At 44.3% G+C, this 13,269-nt stretch overlaps 26 non-coding genes across 26 annotated transcripts; all 26 read right to left on the bottom strand.

The window, feature by feature from the left end:
• Positions 1 to 34: 34 nt before the first annotated feature.
• On the bottom strand, positions 35 to 153 carry LOC147936970 (5S ribosomal RNA). The gene has a single exon (XR_015570027.1). It is a non-coding gene; the product is annotated as a 5S ribosomal RNA (ribosomal RNA).
• A 395-nt stretch (positions 154 to 548) lies between these two features.
• LOC147936969 (5S ribosomal RNA) lies at positions 549 to 667 on the bottom strand. Its single transcript, XR_015570026.1, has one exon. It is a non-coding gene; the product is annotated as a 5S ribosomal RNA (ribosomal RNA).
• A 395-nt stretch (positions 668 to 1,062) lies between these two features.
• On the bottom strand, positions 1,063 to 1,181 carry LOC147936968 (5S ribosomal RNA). The gene has a single exon (XR_015570025.1). It is a non-coding gene; the product is annotated as a 5S ribosomal RNA (ribosomal RNA).
• Positions 1,182 to 1,566: 385 nt separating this feature from the next.
• On the bottom strand, positions 1,567 to 1,685 carry LOC147936967 (5S ribosomal RNA). The gene has a single exon (XR_015569867.1). It is a non-coding gene; the product is annotated as a 5S ribosomal RNA (ribosomal RNA).
• Positions 1,686 to 2,080: 395 nt separating this feature from the next.
• LOC147936966 (5S ribosomal RNA) lies at positions 2,081 to 2,199 on the bottom strand. The gene has a single exon (XR_015569866.1). It is a non-coding gene; the product is annotated as a 5S ribosomal RNA (ribosomal RNA).
• A 385-nt stretch (positions 2,200 to 2,584) lies between these two features.
• LOC147936965 (5S ribosomal RNA) lies at positions 2,585 to 2,703 on the bottom strand. Its single transcript, XR_015569865.1, has one exon. It is a non-coding gene; the product is annotated as a 5S ribosomal RNA (ribosomal RNA).
• Positions 2,704 to 3,098: 395 nt separating this feature from the next.
• Positions 3,099 to 3,217, bottom strand: LOC147936964 (5S ribosomal RNA). Its single transcript, XR_015569864.1, has one exon. It is a non-coding gene; the product is annotated as a 5S ribosomal RNA (ribosomal RNA).
• A 385-nt stretch (positions 3,218 to 3,602) lies between these two features.
• LOC147936963 (5S ribosomal RNA) lies at positions 3,603 to 3,721 on the bottom strand. Its single transcript, XR_015569862.1, has one exon. It is a non-coding gene; the product is annotated as a 5S ribosomal RNA (ribosomal RNA).
• Positions 3,722 to 4,116: 395 nt separating this feature from the next.
• Positions 4,117 to 4,235, bottom strand: LOC147936962 (5S ribosomal RNA). Its single transcript, XR_015569861.1, has one exon. It is a non-coding gene; the product is annotated as a 5S ribosomal RNA (ribosomal RNA).
• A 385-nt stretch (positions 4,236 to 4,620) lies between these two features.
• Positions 4,621 to 4,739, bottom strand: LOC147936961 (5S ribosomal RNA). The gene has a single exon (XR_015569860.1). It is a non-coding gene; the product is annotated as a 5S ribosomal RNA (ribosomal RNA).
• A 395-nt stretch (positions 4,740 to 5,134) lies between these two features.
• LOC147936960 (5S ribosomal RNA) lies at positions 5,135 to 5,253 on the bottom strand. The gene has a single exon (XR_015569859.1). It is a non-coding gene; the product is annotated as a 5S ribosomal RNA (ribosomal RNA).
• A 395-nt stretch (positions 5,254 to 5,648) lies between these two features.
• On the bottom strand, positions 5,649 to 5,767 carry LOC147936959 (5S ribosomal RNA). Its single transcript, XR_015569858.1, has one exon. It is a non-coding gene; the product is annotated as a 5S ribosomal RNA (ribosomal RNA).
• A 395-nt stretch (positions 5,768 to 6,162) lies between these two features.
• LOC147936958 (5S ribosomal RNA) lies at positions 6,163 to 6,281 on the bottom strand. Its single transcript, XR_015569857.1, has one exon. It is a non-coding gene; the product is annotated as a 5S ribosomal RNA (ribosomal RNA).
• Positions 6,282 to 6,666: 385 nt separating this feature from the next.
• Positions 6,667 to 6,785, bottom strand: LOC147936957 (5S ribosomal RNA). Its single transcript, XR_015569856.1, has one exon. It is a non-coding gene; the product is annotated as a 5S ribosomal RNA (ribosomal RNA).
• Positions 6,786 to 7,180: 395 nt separating this feature from the next.
• LOC147936956 (5S ribosomal RNA) lies at positions 7,181 to 7,299 on the bottom strand. The gene has a single exon (XR_015569855.1). It is a non-coding gene; the product is annotated as a 5S ribosomal RNA (ribosomal RNA).
• A 395-nt stretch (positions 7,300 to 7,694) lies between these two features.
• LOC147936955 (5S ribosomal RNA) lies at positions 7,695 to 7,813 on the bottom strand. Its single transcript, XR_015569854.1, has one exon. It is a non-coding gene; the product is annotated as a 5S ribosomal RNA (ribosomal RNA).
• A 395-nt stretch (positions 7,814 to 8,208) lies between these two features.
• LOC147936954 (5S ribosomal RNA) lies at positions 8,209 to 8,327 on the bottom strand. Its single transcript, XR_015569853.1, has one exon. It is a non-coding gene; the product is annotated as a 5S ribosomal RNA (ribosomal RNA).
• A 385-nt stretch (positions 8,328 to 8,712) lies between these two features.
• Positions 8,713 to 8,831, bottom strand: LOC147936953 (5S ribosomal RNA). The gene has a single exon (XR_015569851.1). It is a non-coding gene; the product is annotated as a 5S ribosomal RNA (ribosomal RNA).
• A 395-nt stretch (positions 8,832 to 9,226) lies between these two features.
• LOC147936952 (5S ribosomal RNA) lies at positions 9,227 to 9,345 on the bottom strand. Its single transcript, XR_015569850.1, has one exon. It is a non-coding gene; the product is annotated as a 5S ribosomal RNA (ribosomal RNA).
• A 395-nt stretch (positions 9,346 to 9,740) lies between these two features.
• Positions 9,741 to 9,859, bottom strand: LOC147936951 (5S ribosomal RNA). The gene has a single exon (XR_015569849.1). It is a non-coding gene; the product is annotated as a 5S ribosomal RNA (ribosomal RNA).
• Positions 9,860 to 10,254: 395 nt separating this feature from the next.
• LOC147936950 (5S ribosomal RNA) lies at positions 10,255 to 10,373 on the bottom strand. The gene has a single exon (XR_015569848.1). It is a non-coding gene; the product is annotated as a 5S ribosomal RNA (ribosomal RNA).
• Positions 10,374 to 10,768: 395 nt separating this feature from the next.
• On the bottom strand, positions 10,769 to 10,887 carry LOC147936949 (5S ribosomal RNA). The gene has a single exon (XR_015569847.1). It is a non-coding gene; the product is annotated as a 5S ribosomal RNA (ribosomal RNA).
• A 395-nt stretch (positions 10,888 to 11,282) lies between these two features.
• Positions 11,283 to 11,401, bottom strand: LOC147936948 (5S ribosomal RNA). The gene has a single exon (XR_015569846.1). It is a non-coding gene; the product is annotated as a 5S ribosomal RNA (ribosomal RNA).
• A 395-nt stretch (positions 11,402 to 11,796) lies between these two features.
• LOC147936947 (5S ribosomal RNA) lies at positions 11,797 to 11,915 on the bottom strand. The gene has a single exon (XR_015569845.1). It is a non-coding gene; the product is annotated as a 5S ribosomal RNA (ribosomal RNA).
• Positions 11,916 to 12,310: 395 nt separating this feature from the next.
• On the bottom strand, positions 12,311 to 12,429 carry LOC147936946 (5S ribosomal RNA). The gene has a single exon (XR_015570024.1). It is a non-coding gene; the product is annotated as a 5S ribosomal RNA (ribosomal RNA).
• Positions 12,430 to 12,824: 395 nt separating this feature from the next.
• On the bottom strand, positions 12,825 to 12,943 carry LOC147936945 (5S ribosomal RNA). The gene has a single exon (XR_015570023.1). It is a non-coding gene; the product is annotated as a 5S ribosomal RNA (ribosomal RNA).
• Positions 12,944 to 13,269: the final 326 nt, after the last annotated feature.

Genomic DNA, 13,269 nt, shown 5'->3' with positions numbered 1-13,269 from the left:
CAACAACCAAAAAAAAAAAAAAAAAAAAGAGGGAGGGATGCAACACGAGAACTTCCCGGGAGGTCACCCATCCTAGTACTACTCTCGCCCAAGCACGCTTGACTGCGGAGTTCTGATGGGATCCGGTGCATTAGTGCTGGTATGATCGCATCCGTTAGTATATATCATGCAATCGCATATATCGTTTTTTCAAAACTCAAGGGATCATTCAATGTGGGTCCCACTTGATATCTGGACCAGTTTATTCACCTTGCACGTGCTTCCAACCGCGAAAAACAAGAGATTACCATATCCAAACATAATTTGGTATTCGTAGCTAATTGTGTCGCGATCACCGGAAAACATCCGAAACAACTTCAAACGTCAAAATTCGGCCTCCGGAATGGTCCAATGGTACGAAGACCCATTGCCTTGCCAGAAACACTCTTGGGGCTTTCCGAAAAGGTATTATGGGTCGCGTGGTTCCTCACGATGTAAAAGTTACGACGTTATGTTTGTAATATATAGTCTTACGCAACAACCAAAAAAAAAAAAAAAAAAAAGAGGGAGGGATGCAACACGAGAACTTCCCGGGAGGTCACCCATCCTAGTACTACTCTCGCCCAAGCACGCTTGACTGCGGAGTTCTGATGGGATCCGGTGCATTAGTGCTGGTATGATCGCATCCGTTAGTATATATCATGCAATCGCATATATCGTTTTTTCAAAACTCAAGGGATCATTCAATGTGGGTCCCACTTGATATCTGGACCAGTTTATTCACCTTGCACGTGCTTCCAACCGCGAAAAACAAGAGATTACCATATCCAAACATAATTTGGTATTCGTAGCTAATTGTGTCGCGATCACCGGAAAACATCCGAAACAACTTCAAACGTCAAAATTCGGCCTCCGGAATGGTCCAATGGTACGAAGACCCATTGCCTTGCCAGAAACACTCTTGGGGCTTTCCGAAAAGGTATTATGGGTCGCGTGGTTCCTCACGATGTAAAAGTTACGACGTTATGTTTGTAATATATAGTCTTACGCAACAACCAAAAAAAAAAAAAAAAAAAAGAGGGAGGGATGCAACACGAGAACTTCCCGGGAGGTCACCCATCCTAGTACTACTCTCGCCCAAGCACGCTTGACTGCGGAGTTCTGATGGGATCCGGTGCATTAGTGCTGGTATGATCGCATCCGTTAGTATATATCATGCAATCGCATATATCGTTTTTTCAAAACTCAAGGGATCATTCAATGTGGGTCCCACTTGATATCTGGACCAGTTTATTCACCTTGCACGTGCTTCCAACCGCGAAAAACAAGAGATTACCATATCCAAACATAATTTGGTATTCGTAGCTAATTGTGTCGCGATCACCGGAAAACATCCGAAACACCTTCAAACGTCAAAATTCGGCCTCCGGAATGGTCCAATGGTAAGAAGACCCATTGCCTTGCCAGAAACACTCTTGGGGCTTTCCGAAAAGGTATTATGGGTCGCGTGGTTCCTCACGATGTAAAAGTTACGACGTTATGTTTGTAATATATAGTCTTACGCAACAACCAAAAAAAAAAGAGGGAGGGATGCAACACGAGGACTTCCCGGGAGGTCACCCATCCTAGTACTACTCTCGCCCAAGCACGCTTAACTGCGGAGTTCTGATGGGATCCGGTGCATTAGTGCTGGTATGATCGCATCCGTTAGTATATATCATGCAATCGCATATATCGTTTTTTCAAAACTCAAGGGATCATTCAATGTGGGTCCCACTTGATATCTGGACCAGTTTATTCACCTTGCACGTGCTTCCAACCGCGAAAAACAAGAGATTACCATATCCAAACATAATTTGGTATTCGTAGCTAATTGTGTCGCGATCACCGGAAAACATCCGAAACACCTTCAAACGTCAAAATTCGGCCTCCGGAAAGGTCCAATGGTACGAAGACCCATTGGCTTGCCAGAAACACTCTTGGGGCTTTCCGAAAAGGTATTATGGGTCGCGTGGTTCCTCACGATGTAAAAGTTACGACGTTATGTTTGTAATATATAGTCTTACGCAACAACCAAAAAAAAAAAAAAAAAAAAGAGGGAGGGATGCAACACGAGGACTTCCCGGGAGGTCACCCATCCTAGTACTACTCTCGCCCAAGCACGCTTAACTGCGGAGTTCTGATGGGATCCGGTGCATTAGTGCTGGTATGATCGCATCCGTTAGTATATATCATGCAATCGCATATATCGTTTTTTCAAAACTCAAGGGATCATTCAATGTGGGTCCCACTTGATATCTGGACCAGTTTATTCACCTTGCACGTGCTTCCAACCGCGAAAAACAAGAGATTACCATATCCAAACATAATTTGGTATTCGTAGCTAATTGTGTCGCGATCACCGGAAAACATCCGAAACACCTTCAAACGTCAAAATTCGGCCTCCGGAATGGTCCAATGGTAAGAAGACCCATTGCCTTGCCAGAAACACTCTTGGGGCTTTCCGAAAAGGTATTATGGGTCGCGTGGTTCCTCACGATGTAAAAGTTACGACGTTATGTTTGTAATATATAGTCTTACGCAACAACCAAAAAAAAAAGAGGGAGGGATGCAACACGAGGACTTCCCGGGAGGTCACCCATCCTAGTACTACTCTCGCCCAAGCACGCTTAACTGCGGAGTTCTGATGGGATCCGGTGCATTAGTGCTGGTATGATCGCATCCGTTAGTATATATCATGCAATCGCATATATCGTTTTTTCAAAACTCAAGGGATCATTCAATGTGGGTCCCACTTGATATCTGGACGAGTTTATTCACCTTGCACGTGCTTCCAACCGCGAAAAACAAGAGATTACCATATCCAAACATAATTTGGTATTCGTAGCTAATTGTGTCGCGATCACCGGAAAACATCCGAAACACCTTCAAACGTCAAAATTCGGCCTCCGGAAAGGTCCAATGGTACGAAGACCCATTGGCTTGCCAGAAACACTCTTGGGGCTTTCCGAAAAGGTATTATGGGTCGCGTGGTTCCTCACGATGTAAAAGTTACGACGTTATGTTTGTAATATATAGTCTTACGCAACAACCAAAAAAAAAAAAAAAAAAAAGAGGGAGGGATGCAACACGAGGACTTCCCGGGAGGTCACCCATCCTAGTACTACTCTCGCCCAAGCACGCTTAACTGCGGAGTTCTGATGGGATCCGGTGCATTAGTGCTGGTATGATCGCATCCGTTAGTATATATCATGCAATCGCATATATCGTTTTTTCAAAACTCAAGGGATCATTCAATGTGGGTCCCACTTGATATCTGGACCAGTTTATTCACCTTGCACGTGCTTCCAACCGCGAAAAACAAGAGATTACCATATCCAAACATAATTTGGTATTCGTAGCTAATTGTGTCGCGATCACCGGAAAACATCCGAAACACCTTCAAACGTCAAAATTCGGCCTCCGGAATGGTCCAATGGTAAGAAGACCCATTGCCTTGCCAGAAACACTCTTGGGGCTTTCCGAAAAGGTATTATGGGTCGCGTGGTTCCTCACGATGTAAAAGTTACGACGTTATGTTTGTAATATATAGTCTTACGCAACAACCAAAAAAAAAAGAGGGAGGGATGCAACACGAGGACTTCCCGGGAGGTCACCCATCCTAGTACTACTCTCGCCCAAGCACGCTTAACTGCGGAGTTCTGATGGGATCCGGTGCATTAGTGCTGGTATGATCGCATCCGTTAGTATATATCATGCAATCGCATATATCGTTTTTTCAAAACTCAAGGGATCATTCAATGTGGGTCCCACTTGATATCTGGACCAGTTTATTCACCTTGCACGTGCTTCCAACCGCGAAAAACAAGAGATTACCATATCCAAACATAATTTGGTATTCGTAGCTAATTGTGTCGCGATCACCGGAAAACATCCGAAACACCTTCAAACGTCAAAATTCGGCCTCCGGAATGGTCCAATGGTACGAAGACCCATTGCCTTGCCAGAAACACTCTTGGGGCTTTCCGAAAAGGTATTATGGGTCGCGTGGTTCCTCACGATGTAAAAGTTACGACGTTATGTTTGTAATATATAGTCTTACGCAACAACCAAAAAAAAAAAAAAAAAAAAGAGGGAGGGATGCAACACGAGGACTTCCCGGGAGGTCACCCATCCTAGTACTACTCTCGCCCAAGCACGCTTAACTGCGGAGTTCTGATGGGATCCGGTGCATTAGTGCTGGTATGATCGCATCCGTTAGTATATATCATGCAATCGCATATATCGTTTTTTCAAAACTCAAGGGATCATTCAATGTGGGTCCCACTTGATATCTGGACCAGTTTATTCACCTTGCACGTGCTTCCAACCGCGAAAAACAAGAGATTACCATATCCAAACATAATTTGGTATTCGTAGCTAATTGTGTCGCGATCACCGGAAAACATCCGAAACACCTTCAAACGTCAAAATTCGGCCTCCGGAATGGTCCAATGGTAAGAAGACCCATTGCCTTGCCAGAAACACTCTTGGGGCTTTCCGAAAAGGTATTATGGGTCGCGTGGTTCCTCACGATGTAAAAGTTACGACGTTATGTTTGTAATATATAGTCTTACGCAACAACCAAAAAAAAAAGAGGGAGGGATGCAACACGAGGACTTCCCGGGAGGTCACCCATCCTAGTACTACTCTCGCCCAAGCACGCTTAACTGCGGAGTTCTGATGGGATCCGGTGCATTAGTGCTGGTATGATCGCATCCGTTAGTATATATCATGCAATCGCATATATCGTTTTTTCAAAACTCAAGGGATCATTCAATGTGGGTCCCACTTGATATCTGGACCAGTTTATTCACCTTGCACGTGCTTCCAACCGCGAAAAACAAGAGATTACCATATCCAAACATAATTTGGTATTCGTAGCTAATTGTGTCGCGATCACCGGAAAACATCCGAAACACCTTCAAACGTCAAAATTCGGCCTCCGGAATGGTCCAATGGTACGAAGACCCATTGCCTTGCCAGAAACACTCTTGGGGCTTTCCGAAAAGGTATTATGGGTCGCGTGGTTCCTCACGATGTAAAAGTTACGACGTTATGTTTGTAATATATAGTCTTACGCAACAACCAAAAAAAAAAAAAAAAAAAAGAGGGAGGGATGCAACACGAGGACTTCCCGGGAGGTCACCCATCCTAGTACTACTCTCGCCCAAGCACGCTTAACTGCGGAGTTCTGATGGGATCCGGTGCATTAGTGCTGGTATGATCGCATCCGTTAGTATATATCATGCAATCGCATATATCGTTTTTTCAAAACTCAAGGGATCATTCAATGTGGGTCCCACTTGATATCTGGACCAGTTTATTCACCTTGCACGTGCTTCCAACCGCGAAAAACAAGAGATTACCATATCCAAACATAATTTGGTATTCGTAGCTAATTGTGTCGCGATCACCGGAAAACATCCGAAACACCTTCAAACGTCAAAATTCGGCCTCCGGAATGGTCCAATGGTACGAAGACCCATTGCCTTGCCAGAAACACTCTTGGGGCTTTCCGAAAAGGTATTATGGGTCGCGTGGTTCCTCACGATGTAAAAGTTACGACGTTATGTTTGTAATATATAGTCTTACGCAACAACCAAAAAAAAAAAAAAAAAAAAGAGGGAGGGATGCAACACGAGGACTTCCCGGGAGGTCACCCATCCTAGTACTACTCTCGCCCAAGCACGCTTAACTGCGGAGTTCTGATGGGATCCGGTGCATTAGTGCTGGTATGATCGCATCCGTTAGTATATATCATGCAATCACATATATCGTTTTTTCAAAACTCAAGGGATCATTCAATGTGGGTCCCACTTGATATCTGGACCAGTTTATTCACCTTGCACGTGCTTCCAACCGCGAAAAACAAGAGATTACCATATCCAAACATAATTTGGTATTCGTAGCTAATTGTGTCGCGATCACCGGAAAACATCCGAAACACCTTCAAACGTCAAAATTCGGCCTCCGGAAAGGTCCAATGGTACGAAGACCCATTGGCTTGCCAGAAACACTCTTGGGGCTTTCCGAAAAGGTATTATGGGTCGCGTGGTTCCTCACGATGTAAAAGTTACGACGTTATGTTTGTAATATATAGTCTTACGCAACAACCAAAAAAAAAAAAAAAAAAAAGAGGGAGGGATGCAACACGAGGACTTCCCGGGAGGTCACCCATCCTAGTACTACTCTCGCCCAAGCACGCTTAACTGCGGAGTTCTGATGGGATCCGGTGCATTAGTGCTGGTATGATCGCATCCGTTAGTATATATCATGCAATCGCATATATCGTTTTTTCAAAACTCAAGGGATCATTCAATGTGGGTCCCACTTGATATCTGGACCAGTTTATTCACCTTGCACGTGCTTCCAACCGCGAAAAACAAGAGATTACCATATCCAAACATAATTTGGTATTCGTAGCTAATTGTGTCGCGATCACCGGAAAACATCCGAAACACCTTCAAACGTCAAAATTCGGCCTCCGGAATGGTCCAATGGTAAGAAGACCCATTGCCTTGCCAGAAACACTCTTGGGGCTTTCCGAAAAGGTATTATGGGTCGCGTGGTTCCTCACGATGTAAAAGTTACGACGTTATGTTTGTAATATATAGTCTTACGCAACAACCAAAAAAAAAAGAGGGAGGGATGCAACACGAGGACTTCCCGGGAGGTCACCCATCCTAGTACTACTCTCGCCCAAGCACGCTTAACTGCGGAGTTCTGATGGGATCCGGTGCATTAGTGCTGGTATGATCGCATCCGTTAGTATATATCATGCAATCGCATATATCGTTTTTTCAAAACTCAAGGGATCATTCAATGTGGGTCCCACTTGATATCTGGACCAGTTTATTCACCTTGCACGTGCTTCCAACCGCGAAAAACAAGAGATTACCATATCCAAACATAATTTGGTATTCGTAGCTAATTGTGTCGCGATCACCGGAAAACATCCGAAACACCTTCAAACGTCAAAATTCGGCCTCCGGAATGGTCCAATGGTACGAAGACCCATTGCCTTGCCAGAAACACTCTTGGGGCTTTCCGAAAAGGTATTATGGGTCGCGTGGTTCCTCACGATGTAAAAGTTACGACGTTATGTTTGTAATATATAGTCTTACGCAACAACCAAAAAAAAAAAAAAAAAAAAGAGGGAGGGATGCAACACGAGGACTTCCCGGGAGGTCACCCATCCTAGTACTACTCTCGCCCAAGCACGCTTAACTGCGGAGTTCTGATGGGATCCGGTGCATTAGTGCTGGTATGATCGCATCCGTTAGTATATATCATGCAATCGCATATATCGTTTTTTCAAAACTCAAGGGATCATTCAATGTGGGTCCCACTTGATATCTGGACCAGTTTATTCACCTTGCACGTGCTTCCAACCGCGAAAAACAAGAGATTACCATATCCAAACATAATTTGGTATTCGTAGCTAATTGTGTCGCGATCACCGGAAAACATCCGAAACACCTTCAAACGTCAAAATTCGGCCTCCGGAATGGTCCAATGGTACGAAGACCCATTGCCTTGCCAGAAACACTCTTGGGGCTTTCCGAAAAGGTATTATGGGTCGCGTGGTTCCTCACGATGTAAAAGTTACGACGTTATGTTTGTAATATATAGTCTTACGCAACAACCAAAAAAAAAAAAAAAAAAAAGAGGGAGGGATGCAACACGAGGACTTCCCGGGAGGTCACCCATCCTAGTACTACTCTCGCCCAAGCACGCTTAACTGCGGAGTTCTGATGGGATCCGGTGCATTAGTGCTGGTATGATCGCATCCGTTAGTATATATCATGCAATCACATATATCGTTTTTTCAAAACTCAAGGGATCATTCAATGTGGGTCCCACTTGATATCTGGACCAGTTTATTCACCTTGCACGTGCTTCCAACCGCGAAAAACAAGAGATTACCATATCCAAACATAATTTGGTATTCGTAGCTAATTGTGTCGCGATCACCGGAAAACATCCGAAACACCTTCAAACGTCAAAATTCGGCCTCCGGAAAGGTCCAATGGTACGAAGACCCATTGGCTTGCCAGAAACACTCTTGGGGCTTTCCGAAAAGGTATTATGGGTCGCGTGGTTCCTCACGATGTAAAAGTTACGACGTTATGTTTGTAATATATAGTCTTACGCAACAACCAAAAAAAAAAAAAAAAAAAAGAGGGAGGGATGCAACACGAGGACTTCCCGGGAGGTCACCCATCCTAGTACTACTCTCGCCCAAGCACGCTTAACTGCGGAGTTCTGATGGGATCCGGTGCATTAGTGCTGGTATGATCGCATCCGTTAGTATATATCATGCAATCGCATATATCGTTTTTTCAAAACTCAAGGGATCATTCAATGTGGGTCCCACTTGATATCTGGACCAGTTTATTCACCTTGCACGTGCTTCCAACCGCGAAAAACAAGAGATTACCATATCCAAACATAATTTGGTATTCGTAGCTAATTGTGTCGCGATCACCGGAAAACATCCGAAACACCTTCAAACGTCAAAATTCGGCCTCCGGAATGGTCCAATGGTAAGAAGACCCATTGCCTTGCCAGAAACACTCTTGGGGCTTTCCGAAAAGGTATTATGGGTCGCGTGGTTCCTCACGATGTAAAAGTTACGACGTTATGTTTGTAATATATAGTCTTACGCAACAACCAAAAAAAAAAGAGGGAGGGATGCAACACGAGGACTTCCCGGGAGGTCACCCATCCTAGTACTACTCTCGCCCAAGCACGCTTAACTGCGGAGTTCTGATGGGATCCGGTGCATTAGTGCTGGTATGATCGCATCCGTTAGTATATATCATGCAATCGCATATATCGTTTTTTCAAAACTCAAGGGATCATTCAATGTGGGTCCCACTTGATATCTGGACCAGTTTATTCACCTTGCACGTGCTTCCAACCGCGAAAAACAAGAGATTACCATATCCAAACATAATTTGGTATTCGTAGCTAATTGTGTCGCGATCACCGGAAAACATCCGAAACACCTTCAAACGTCAAAATTCGGCCTCCGGAAAGGTCCAATGGTACGAAGACCCATTGGCTTGCCAGAAACACTCTTGGGGCTTTCCGAAAAGGTATTATGGGTCGCGTGGTTCCTCACGATGTAAAAGTTACGACGTTATGTTTGTAATATATAGTCTTACGCAACAACCAAAAAAAAAAAAAAAAAAAAGAGGGAGGGATGCAACACGAGGACTTCCCGGGAGGTCACCCATCCTAGTACTACTCTCGCCCAAGCACGCTTAACTGCGGAGTTCTGATGGGATCCGGTGCATTAGTGCTGGTATGATCGCATCCGTTAGTATATATCATGCAATCGCATATATCGTTTTTTCAAAACTCAAGGGATCATTCAATGTGGGTCCCACTTGATATCTGGACCAGTTTATTCACCTTGCACGTGCTTCCAACCGCGAAAAACAAGAGATTACCATATCCAAACATAATTTGGTATTCGTAGCTAATTGTGTCGCGATCACCGGAAAACATCCGAAACACCTTCAAACGTCAAAATTCGGCCTCCGGAATGGTCCAATGGTAAGAAGACCCATTGCCTTGCCAGAAACACTCTTGGGGCTTTCCGAAAAGGTATTATGGGTCGCGTGGTTCCTCACGATGTAAAAGTTACGACGTTATGTTTGTAATATATAGTCTTACGCAACAACCAAAAAAAAAAAAAAAAAAAAGAGGGAGGGATGCAACACGAGGACTTCCCGGGAGGTCACCCATCCTAGTACTACTCTCGCCCAAGCACGCTTAACTGCGGAGTTCTGATGGGATCCGGTGCATTAGTGCTGGTATGATCGCATCCGTTAGTATATATCATGCAATCGCATATATCGTTTTTTCAAAACTCAAGGGATCATTCAATGTGGGTCCCACTTGATATCTGGACCAGTTTATTCACCTTGCACGTGCTTCCAACCGCGAAAAACAAGAGATTACCATATCCAAACATAATTTGGTATTCGTAGCTAATTGTGTCGCGATCACCGGAAAACATCCGAAACACCTTCAAACGTCAAAATTCGGCCTCCGGAATGGTCCAATGGTACGAAGACCCATTGGCTTGCCAGAAACACTCTTGGGGCTTTCCGAAAAGGTATTATGGGTCGCGTGGTTCCTCACGATGTAAAAGTTACGACGTTATGTTTGTAATATATAGTCTTACGCAACAACCAAAAAAAAAAAAAAAAAAAAGAGGGAGGGATGCAACACGAGGACTTCCCGGGAGGTCACCCATCCTAGTACTACTCTCGCCCAAGCACGCTTAACTGCGGAGTTCTGATGGGATCCGGTGCATTAGTGCTGGTATGATCGCATCCGTTAGTATATATCATGCAATCGCATATATCGTTTTTTCAAAACTCAAGGGATCATTCAATGTGGGTCCCACTTGATATCTGGACCAGTTTATTCACCTTGCACGTGCTTCCAACCGCGAAAAACAAGAGATTACCATATCCAAACATAATTTGGTATTCGTAGCTAATTGTGTCGCGATCACCGGAAAACATCCGAAACACCTTCAAACGTCAAAATTCGGCCTCCGGAATGGTCCAATGGTACGAAGACCCATTGGCTTGCCAGAAACACTCTTGGGGCTTTCCGAAAAGGTATTATGGGTCGCGTGGTTCCTCACGATGTAAAAGTTACGACGTTATGTTTGTAATATATAGTCTTACGCAACAACCAAAAAAAAAAAAAAAAAAAAGAGGGAGGGATGCAACACGAGGACTTCCCGGGAGGTCACCCATCCTAGTACTACTCTCGCCCAAGCACGCTTAACTGCGGAGTTCTGATGGGATCCGGTGCATTAGTGCTGGTATGATCGCATCCGTTAGTATATATCATGCAATCGCATATATCGTTTTTTCAAAACTCAAGGGATCATTCAATGTGGGTCCCACTTGATATCTGGACCAGTTTATTCACCTTGCACGTGCTTCCAACCGCGAAAAACAAGAGATTACCATATCCAAACATAATTTGGTATTCGTAGCTAATTGTGTCGCGATCACCGGAAAACATCCGAAACACCTTCAAACGTCAAAATTCGGCCTCCGGAATGGTCCAATGGTACGAAGACCCATTGGCTTGCCAGAAACACTCTTGGGGCTTTCCGAAAAGGTATTATGGGTCGCGTGGTTCCTCACGATGTAAAAGTTACGACGTTATGTTTGTAATATATAGTCTTACGCAACAACCAAAAAAAAAAAAAAAAAAAAGAGGGAGGGATGCAACACGAGGACTTCCCGGGAGGTCACCCATCCTAGTACTACTCTCGCCCAAGCACGCTTAACTGCGGAGTTCTGATGGGATCCGGTGCATTAGTGCTGGTATGATCGCATCCGTTAGTATATATCATGCAATCGCATATATCGTTTTTTCAAAACTCAAGGGATCATTCAATGTGGGTCCCACTTGATATCTGGACCAGTTTATTCACCTTGCACGTGCTTCCAACCGCGAAAAACAAGAGATTACCATATCCAAACATAATTTGGTATTCGTAGCTAATTGTGTCGCGATCACCGGAAAACATCCGAAACACCTTCAAACGTCAAAATTCGGCCTCCGGAATGGTCCAATGGTACGAAGACCCATTGCCTTGCCAGAAACACTCTTGGGGCTTTCCGAAAAGGTATTATGGGTCGCGTGGTTCCTCACGATGTAAAAGTTACGACGTTATGTTTGTAATATATAGTCTTACGCAACAACCAAAAAAAAAAAAAAAAAAAAGAGGGAGGGATGCAACACGAGGACTTCCCGGGAGGTCACCCATCCTAGTACTACTCTCGCCCAAGCACGCTTAACTGCGGAGTTCTGATGGGATCCGGTGCATTAGTGCTGGTATGATCGCATCCGTTAGTATATATCATGCAATCGCATATATCGTTTTTTGAAAACTCAAGGGATCATTCAATGTGGGTCCCACTTGATATCTGGACCAGTTTATTCACCTTGCACGTGCTTCCAACCGCGAAAAACAAGAGATTACCATATCCAAACATAATTTGGTATTCGTAGCTAATTGTGTCGCGATCACCGGAAAACATCCGAAACACCTTCAAACGTCAAAATTCGGCCTCCGGAATGGTCCAATGGTACGAAGACCCATTGCCTTGCCAGAAACACTCTTGGGGCTTTCCGAAAAGGTATTATGGGTCGCGTGGTTCCTCACGATGTAAAAGTTACGACGTTATGTTTGTAATATATAGTCTTACGCAACAACCAAAAAAAAAAAAAAAAAAAAGAGGGAGGGATGCAACACGAGAACTTCCCGGGAGGTCACCCATCCTAGTACTACTCTCGCCCAAGCACGCTTGACTGCGGAGTTCTGATGGGATCCGGTGCATTAGTGCTGGTATGATCGCATCCGTTAGTATATATCATGCAATCGCATATATCGTTTTTTCAAAACTCAAGGGATCATTCAATGTGGGTCCCACTTGATATCTGGACCAGTTTATTCACCTTGCACGTGCTTCCAACCGCGAAAAACAAGAGATTACCATATCCAAACATAATTTGGTATTCGTAGCTAATTGTGTCGCGATCACCGGAAAACATCCGAAACAACTTCAAACGTCAAAATTCGGCCTCCGGAATGGTCCAATGGTACGAAGACCCATTGCCTTGCCAGAAACACTCTTGGGGCTTTCCGAAAAGGTATTATGGGTCGCGTGGTTCCTCACGATGTAAAAGTTACGACGTTATGTTTGTAATATATAGTCTTACGCAACAACCAAAAAAAAAAAAAAAAAAAAGAGGGAGGGATGCAACACGAGAACTTCCCGGGAGGTCACCCATCCTAGTACTACTCTCGCCCAAGCACGCTTGACTGCGGAGTTCTGATGGGATCCGGTGCATTAGTGCTGGTATGATCGCATCCGTTAGTATATATCATGCAATCGCATATATCGTTTTTTCAAAACTCAAGGGATCATTCAATGTGGGTCCCACTTGATATCTGGACCAGTTTATTCACCTTGCACGTGCTTCCAACCGCGAAAAACAAGAGATTACCATATCCAAACATAATTTGGTATTCGTAGCTAATTGTGTCGCGATCACCGGAAAACATCCGAAACAACTTCAAACGTCAAAATTCGGCCTCCGGAATGGTCCAATGGTACGAAGACCCATTGCCTTGCCAGAAACACTCTTGGGGCTTTCCGAAAAGGTATTATGGGTCGCGTGGTTCCTCACGATGTAAAA

This window comes from Camelina sativa, chromosome 10 (assembly GCF_030686135.1).
Source record: "Camelina sativa cultivar CO46 ecotype springtype chromosome 10, ASM3068613v1".
Classification (NCBI taxonomy): domain Eukaryota; kingdom Viridiplantae; phylum Streptophyta; class Magnoliopsida; order Brassicales; family Brassicaceae; genus Camelina; species Camelina sativa.
This window is presented reverse-complemented; position numbering and strand designations above follow the sequence as displayed.